The 9,212-nt window shown below is 40.0% G+C and overlaps 1 pseudogene; it reads left to right on the top strand.

Annotated features, from left to right (window-relative positions):
- Positions 1–2,850: 2,850 nt before the first annotated feature.
- Positions 2,851–2,950, top strand: LOC113598351 (uncharacterized; annotated as a pseudogene).
- The last annotated feature ends 6,262 nt before the right edge of the window (positions 2,951–9,212 follow it).

Here is a 9,212-nt window from a genome sequence, read left to right as displayed (position 1 = left end):
CATATGAAAAATCTAGCATCCCTAAAAGCTGTCCAGAGATTTGAGTTCATCAGTATTTATCCAACCAGCTTGGTGGAAATGATAGAAGAGAAAAATTTTAGAGAATTTTTAGAAATTTAGAATTTTTAGAAAAAAATTTAGGAATTTTTTGACGAAGCCTCAGAATCTGCCCGAGAATCACAGAAGGTTGGATTGAGAAGGTACCTTACAGATCATTTCATCAACCACCCTTATTTGACTGAGAAAACCGGAGGCCACAGAAAACCGGAGATTCACTTACAGTCTTGCAGTCCTGGTTAGTGGCAGATTCAGGACTAGATCTGGGTGATCCTGACCCCATTTCAGTAGTCTTACAGCTAGCAGACAAGAACATTTGGACCCTCTTCCAGAACGTAGCCTATAGCCAGCTACTGAATACCCCTTTCTCTGAAAATTGGGCAAACAGGCTGAAATATTTTGAAAAGAAAACACTGATTTATAAAGTGGGAAGAAATTCCTGTACAGACTTGCTAACTGGAAGCAAGTCATTGGCTTCCCCAAGACAAAGGAGAGTCTTAGTCATGAGGTTAAAGTTCAAAACTGATTGTGTCTCCAGCCTGAGAGCTGACAACCTTTTTTAGAAGCAGTACACTGAAATTAGAACCAAAGAAAGCAGTTTACAGAAACTTGAATTCAGGGCTATCTCACAACACTGGGAGTTATTTTGTAATTGTTTGCATTTAATGAAGTATCGGGCATACAAAAAAGAATAGAAACTGTGATGAATTTCTCGTGTTGCCTCACCTGACCCCATTTCTACCTCTCCCTCCTGAATTTGGCACTTATATGTTCATACCTGTTCTTGTGTTTTTCCTACATATGAACATATCCATAAGTGATGCTAATCCTAACATCCGTAAGTATTATTTTCATATTTTAAGTTTTATATAAATGCTATCATATTGTATATATCTTTCTGCAACTCACCCCCCCTTCTCAACACTGTGTTTTTGGGATATATCTTATGGATAAATAGGATAGCTGGAGTGTTAGGTTATTTTAACTACTCTATGGTATTCTACTATATGAATGTTTTGACATTTCTCTAATCTCCTATTAATGGACATCTAGTGCGTTTGCAGGATTTTAGTTTTGTTTTATTTGCTGGGTGTTTTTTTAATTTTTTTTTTTTAACGTTTATTTTTGAGACAGAGCATGAACAGGGGAGGGTCAGAGAGAGAGGGAGACACAGAATCTGAAACGGGCTCCAGGCTCTGAGCTGTCAGCACAGAGCCCGTCGTGGGGCTTGAACTCATGGACCGCGAGATCATGACCTGAGCCGAAGTTGGACGCTTAACCTACTGAGCCACCCAGGCGCCTCATGGGTTGTTTTTTTTGTTTTTTTTTAACCTTGCTATATAAACATTTTTATAAACCCCTCTATTGATGCTTATATGCAAGAGTTTCTCTAGTGACATTTACGAGGTCTTACCATATGCATGTCTTCAACCTGACAAACATATCTCAAAAATAACCAGCAGACTATGAGCGTGTCCAATACTCGCACTATGTATTTTCAGAGTTTGTAATGTTTTATGAATTTTTAAGAGTCTCAAATGGTATTTCCTTAATGGTGTTAAGTTGTTTCCCAGATTCCTCATGGGGCTGAGCGTCTTTCCACATGTTCACTGGTGATTTGGGTCTCCTTTTCTGCCTGAACCACTTTTCAGGCAAGCTTTGTCTTTTTGTTATTGATTTTTAGAAATCCTTCCATAGTCAGGATATAAATTTTTCATGGTTATATGCGGCAGTTTCTTCTCTCCATCTGGAATTTGATTTTTTACTTTTTTATCATGGTATCTTTTTATGAGCGAGTTTATCAATCCTTTCTTTTTGGTGTACACTTACTATTTTGTTGTTTGTTTGTTTGTTTGTTTGTTTTGTTTTGAGAGAGAGAGAGCGAGAGCACAAGCCGGGAAGAGAGGCAGAGAGAGAAAGAGAGAGAATCTCCCCTCAGTGTGGAGCCTGACGCAGGGCTCAATCCCACGACTCTGGGATCATGACCTAAGCAGAAATCAAGAGTCGGACATTCAACTGACTGAGCCATCCAGGTGCCCCGATTGTTTTTTCTTCTAAAAACAAATCTGTCCCCATCCTAAGGTCATAAAGATATTCTCCTTTGGTTCCCTCTAGTTTTTTTTAAGTGTGGGTGGGGATTTTTGTTTGGTTGGTTGGTTTTACAACCTTCAGGCCTTTTACACACGTAGAATTTATTTTGTGTTTTTTGGATATGTTTTTGTTTTTAAGTAAACTCCACACCCAATGTAGGGTTTGAACTCATAACCCTGAGATCAAGCTTCACATGCTCTATCAACTGAGCCGGCCAGGCACCCCTCACATAGAATTTACTTTTATATGTGGTGTGAGGTAGGAAACTAATTTTATTTTTTCCCAAATTGACAACCAATTGTTTTGAAACCTTTTATTGACAATGCTGTCCTTTTCCCAAAGGTGGGTAACGCTACTTTTGATACATATTCTGGATTCTCTTTTCGTTCCGTTAGGTTATTCTTTCATCCCTGTGCCTTAATGCACATCTTAATTACCATACCTTGTTGCTAAGTTACACCGTCTGGAAAATAAACCCCCACCGTCAAGTAAACACACTGGCAGCTACCAGTATTTGAGCCATCTCTCTGGAACCCCCCCCCCCCCCCCCGCCAAAGAGGATGCATACTGCAAGAAGGAAAACCCAGAAAGAGGCAGTGGGGTAGTGGGGCCTGCCACTGGGCAGTGAGTGGCAAAGTTGGAACCCTGAACTGGAGATTGATATCCTGTACCAAGAGACCATGCTCTGTGGAGACCTCTGGGGCACTTCAGCAGCACACATAGCAAAACCAGAACGATACAGAGATTAGCACGGCCCCTGCACAAGTATGACACACACGTGTCACAGAGCTCACACGTGTGTCCCATGACAGATCCGCACTTTGGATAACTGCCCACAGAAGGCCTTGTGGTCGGTCAGCGTTACTAAGTACAGCAACAGCAACCGACAGAGAATTCCAGTTGCTCCTAGTGAAGTAAAAAGACATTTGTTGTGAAAATTGAGTAGAAAACAATTCCATTTATAATAGCATCAAGAATAAAATACTTACGGGGAGCCTGACTGGCTCAGTCTGTTGAGCGTCCGACTTCAGCTCAGGTCATGATCTCGCGGTTGACGAGTTCGAGCCCTGCGTCGGGCTCTATGCTGACAGCTCAGAGCCTGGACCCTGCTTCGGATTCTGTGTCTCCCTCTCTCTCTGCCCTCCCCCACTCATGCTCTGTCCCTCTCTGTCTCAAAAATAAAGATAAACATTAAAAAAATAAAATGCTTAAGAACTGATTTAACAAAAGAAGTAGAAGATTTGTATACTGAACATTGTTTTGGTATTTTTAAGTTTATTTTACTTATTTTGAGAGAGAGAAAGAACATGGGAGGGGCAGAGAGAGAGAGGGAGAAAAAATCCCAAGCAGGCTCCACACTGACAGAGGGAACTCCGAATACTGAACGTTGTTGAAAGAAATTAAGGAAAACCTGGGGCCCCTGGGTAGCTGAGTCAGTTAAGTGACTCTTGATTTCAGCTCAGGTCATGATCTCGCTGTTGTGGGATCAAGCCCCACATCGGGTTCTGCGCTGACAGCATGGAGCCTGCTTGGGATTCTCTCCCTCTATCTCAAAAATAAATAAACTTAAAAAAAAAAAAAAAAAAGGACTCTAAGTAGGTTGAAAACCTAAATGTAAGATCTAAACTATAAAACCCTACAAGGAGGAGCACCTGGGGGGATCAGTTGGTTGAGCATCCAACTCTTGATTTCGGCTCAGGTCGTGATCCTGGGGTTGTGAGATCGAGCCCTGCGTTGGGCTCCATGCTGAGCATTGATCCTTGAGATTCTCTCTCTCCCTCCCTCTGTCCCTCTACCCAACTTGTGCTCTCTCTCTCTCTCTCTCTAAACAAAAACTCTCGAAGGAAAGCACAAGAATAAATCTTTTTTTTTTAATGTTTATTTGTGTTTGAGAGAGAGAGAGAGCATGGGGGGGCGGGGGGGGGATGCACAGAGGTTCCGAAGCAGGCTCTATGTCGATAGCAGAGAGCCCTATGAGGGGTCGAACTCATGAACCATAAGATCATGACCTGAGATAAGTCAAGAGTCAGATGCTTAACCGACTGAGCCACCCAGGTGCCCCAAGAATAAATCTTAATTTGCTTTTCCTCAGATTAAGCAATGGTTTATTGGATATGACACCAAAAACAGGCAAGAAAAGGAAAAACAGATAAGTTGAATTACATTAAAATGTTAAACTTTTGTGCTTCATAGGACACTAGAAAGGAAAAAAAAAGGTAACCCAGAGAATGGAAAAAAATATTCACAAATCATATGTCTGATAAATGTCTAGTATCCAGAATATGTAAGGAACTGTTATAATTCAATACTAAAAAGACAAGTAACCTAATTTAAAAATGGGCAAATGATCTGAATAGACATTTCTCCAAAGAAATGTGCAAATGGCCAATGAGCCCAGGAAAAGATAATAGTCGTTAGGGAAATGCAAATGAAAACCATATTGAGATACTACACACACTCACTAGAATGGCTGTAATTTCAAAACAAAACAAAGCAACGGACAATACCAAGAACTGGTGAGGATGTGGAGAATTGGAACCCCTGGGTATGTAAAATGATGCAATTGCTTTGAATAGCGCTCAGCATGGCAGTTTCTCAAAAAGCTAAACAGAGAGTCAGCATATGATCCAGCAGTTCTAGCCCTATGTATATACACAAGAGAATGTTAAGCATTTATCTACACAAAATATTGTACACTAAGGTTTGTAGCAGCGGTATGCATAGTAGCTAAGGAGTGGAAACACCCCAGCTAATGAATAGACAAGTAAGATGTGATGTATCATTACAATGGAATATTATTGAGCCACGAATAGAAAACTGTGAAAACATTATGCTAACTGAAAATAGGCAGAAATAAAAGGCCACATATTGTATGGTTTCCTTTATATGTAATGTCCAGAAAACGGTAGATTACTGGTTGCCTAGGGCTAGGGTAGAGGGAGGGTTGGGGGACTGGAGGCATTCCTTTGGGGCATGATGAAAATGTTCTGGAATGAGGGGTGATGGTTGCAACCTTGTGAATATACCAAAAACTACTGAATTGCACACTTTAAAACACAGAGTTAATGACCTGTGAATTATAACTCAATAAAGAAAGAAATTACCTCAAAAAAGATGTTTGCATCTTTTTACCCTCTATTTTCCATCTCCAATACCCAAAGAGCTAGAACCAAAAGTGGGACAAGGAGGAGAAAGTCAATTAGCAGACCATGCTGCACACAAGGTCCCAGTAGCCTACTCTATGAAGAGGAAGATTGCTTTGAATTAGATATGAAAAATAAAAGAGTTAAACCAGACTGGGTTGTTTCACTGACCAAAAGTGATGGAAATATAATGATAGGTGCCTCAAACATCATTTAGGCATGAGAGGGAAGGCTTATCAGGGCACAGCGGAAGGTGGGGATGACGCAAGAAATAAAATCATTTCACGTAATTCGCGTGTGAAACTTCTCCATAAACTAGTTACACTAACGCATGTAGAATTCCTTGTGTGTCAGCAACACTAAATAAACGAAAGTTATAAGTGCTCTTCTTGTTTGGAGAGATGGAATGAGCGCACCAAAAGAATGAGAGGCGAAAGAGCAAGCCACTCCTAGATACCATTGCTTACAAAAGGAAACCAGGGACTCTTGGAGAAATGGCTGGTTCCAGGTTTGGAGCTGGGAACCTACAAGGCACGCTTGGGAATACTTACATTGAAAAAAAGCAAAGAAGCCTTCAAAGACGGGGTTATGTCAGAGGGACCCAGGAGCAAACTGAAAGGGGCCCCCACCACCCGAAGTTGAGATGATTGCCATTAATCCATTATTAGAAAATTGTTAATTAAAGGGAAAGAATTAAGCATTTACCCTGCCTTCCCAGTAAGAAATGTATCTCTGGGTAATGAAACGTTCCCACGTGATGAGGGAAAGCTCTTTGGAGAACGATGCCACCTAATTAATTTAGAGCAAATGAAGTTTACGTTTTGTCAGCTTTTATGAAATGGTTAATTCACACAATTATCAGCAGATACCAAAACTACTAGTTTAAAAAGTCTGATGGAAAACTTTGTATTTGCATCGTGTCAAACTATGGTCCCATAATACACAAAATTGTCTAATGGACACTATTACCGCCCTTTGCAAAAGAATCATTGTCAGTAAAAAGGGGCAACAACCACACATAGTGTACCACCCAGTGTGGTGTGTAATATGTAGCAAACAGCATGACCTATGAAACAATTCTTGTCAAAATATTTAAAATCAACTCCAATCAAGATTTCAGTCTAACTTCCAATTTACAGGGGGAAAGGACCAAGATAGATATTATCAAGAGGAAACAATCAGATGAACCTAGAAGTTGAGAAATTCTGTAAGAGAACTGTCCTGACCTCTTCAACAAGTCATAGTCCTGCAACTGCTGATCTTGGGGTCATGAGTTTGAGCCCCACGTTGGGTATAGAGATTACTTAAATAAATAAACTTTAAAAATAATAATAAAAAAATCAACTCTAGAAGCCATATCAGGAATATTACAGTATTCTGAATATGGACCAAGCAGTATATTTTTTTTAATTTTTTAAATATTTATTTTTGAGAGAGAGAGCACAACAGGGGAGAGGCAGAGAGAGAGAGAGGGAGGGAGAGAATCCTGAGCAGGTTCCACACTATCAGCACAGAGCCTGATGTGGGGCTTGGACTCAGGAACCGTGAGATCATGACCCGAGCCAAAATCAAAGTCAGAGGCTTAACTGACAGAGCGATCCAGGCACCCCGTGCAGTGTAGTTTTTTAATTCTTTTTAAAAAATTTTTTTTCTTAACATTTATTCATTTTTGAAAGACAGAGAGAGACAGAGCACAAATGGGGGAGGGCTAGAGACAGAGGGAGACACAGAATCCAAAGCAGGCTCCAGGCTGTGAGCTGTCAGCACAGAGCCCGATGCGGGGCTTGAACTCACGGACCGCAAGATCATGACCTGAGCTGAAGTCGGCCACTTAACCGACTGAGCCACCCAGGCATCCCTTTAATTCTTGTTAAATGTGTTAAGTGGAACAATTTTATTATGGTTGTATAGTAAAGATCTTTATTTTTTGGAGACGCTTGCTAGACTATTTAAAGAAATTATACCTGTAACTTACTTAAAGTATTTCAACAACAACAAAAAGAGATGAAACATGGTGTCCAAACGTTACCTGTGAAATCTTAAGTGTTAGTTTCACGAGTATTCATTATACTCTTCTTTTCTATGTGCTTGAAAATTTTCATAATAAAAATTTTTTAAGGAAAATAAAAATAGGGACCTGAAACAACTATAAAACCTCTCTCGGAGGCCATCTTTAATTCCTCAGTCCTCCCCAACAGTTAACCTTAAATTTGTATCATCTGCTCTGTTCTTTTTCCTGTGATCTAAACACTTAGTGCATTATGCTAATTGATTCAAAATGTGATTACTATGCTTGTACAAATAATACATTAAGAAGTAAAAAGGGGGCGCCTGGGTGGCTCAGTCAGTTGAGCGTCCGACTTCAGCTCAGGTCATGATCTTGCAGCTCGTGAGTTTGAGCCCCGCGTCGGGCTCTGGGCTGACGGCTCAGAGCCTGGAGCCTGTTTCAGATTCTGTGTCTCCCTCTCTCTCTGACCCTCCCCCATTCATGCTCTGTCTCTCTCTGTCTCAAAAATAAATAAACATTAAAAAATTAAAAAAAAAAGAAGTAAAAAGGTATAACTGTGTGTTAGGAAGCAAAACATCACTACTTATTTCATTGACTTAAAATTTTTTAATGTTCTATTAGGTTTCCCCTATCAGTTCTTTTTTAAATTTTTATAACTCATTGAATTTTTATAACATTATACAGTTTTAAGACTCAAATGATGCAGAAACATAAGTCCCTTGTCTACCCTCTATCACTTAAGAATGAGTAGAAAACAAAGTTAAGAACAAAAATGGTGAGAAAATGAATAAAACCCAAAGTGGCTCTTCAAAAAGAGTAAGACTTTTCTCAAGATACTAAAAAAAAAAAAAAAGACAAGAAAAAAGAAGCAAAATAGACGAAAACAAAATGGGAAAGGAGAAATAACTGAAGATAAAGATGAGATGTAAATTATTAAATAATTTGGGGCACGAGGGTGGCTCGTTAGTTAAGCATCTAACTCTTGACATCGGCTCAGGCCATGATCTCTCAGTTCGTGGGATCGAGCTCCATGTGGGGCTTTGCACTGACAGCATGGGGCCTGCTTGGGATTCTCTCTCTGCCCTTCCCCTGCGTGCACTTAATGTTTTTATTTGTTTTTGAGAGAGAGAAAGAGAGTGCACAAGCAGGGGAGGGGCAGAGAGAGATGGGACAGATGATCTGAAGCAGGCTCTGTGCTGACAGCCTACAACTCGATGTGGAGCTCGAACTCACAAACTGCACACTAGATCATGACTTGAGCCAAAGTCAGACACCTAACCGACTGAGCCACCCAGGCACCCCTCAAAATAAATACTTTTTAAAAGTTTTTTTTTTTTAACATTTATTTATTTTTGGGACAGAGAGAGACAGAGCATGAACGGGGGGAGGGTCAGAGAGAGAGGGAGACACAGAATCTGAAACAGGCTCCAGGCTCTGAGCAGTCAGCACAGAGCCCAACGCGGAGCTCAAAACCACGGACAGTGAGATCGTGACCTGAGCCAAAGTCGGACGCTTAACTGACTGAGCCACCCAGGCACCCCTAAAAGTTTAAATTATACAATCATTTTATAACAAATATACCCCAATATTTTAAAACCCACAAAAAAATGAATAAATTTCTAGAAAAATAAAACTTCTAATGTTGATGAAAGTAGAAAGAGAAAATCGGAATAGACCAATAAACATTAAAGAAAATGAAACAGCAAATAAACACTTCTTCCAAAAAAGCACTTGCCCAAACAGTTTTATAAGGGAGTTTTACTAAACTGTCAAGGGATAGTTCACTCTTATATATTATTTGTTTTAGAAAACAGAGAATAAGAAAAGTTTGCCAAGTTCATTTTCTTAGGCTAGTATAACTCTGAATCCAAAAACTGAATAGCGACATTATTAAAAATGTCAAGGGGTACCTG

The sequence above is a fragment of the Acinonyx jubatus genome, chromosome C1, assembly GCF_027475565.1.
Source record: "Acinonyx jubatus isolate Ajub_Pintada_27869175 chromosome C1, VMU_Ajub_asm_v1.0, whole genome shotgun sequence".
NCBI classification, from domain to species: Eukaryota; Metazoa; Chordata; class Mammalia; order Carnivora; family Felidae; genus Acinonyx; species Acinonyx jubatus.
The sequence above is the reverse complement of the archived record's forward strand: the minus strand, read 5'-3'. Positions and strand labels throughout refer to the sequence as shown.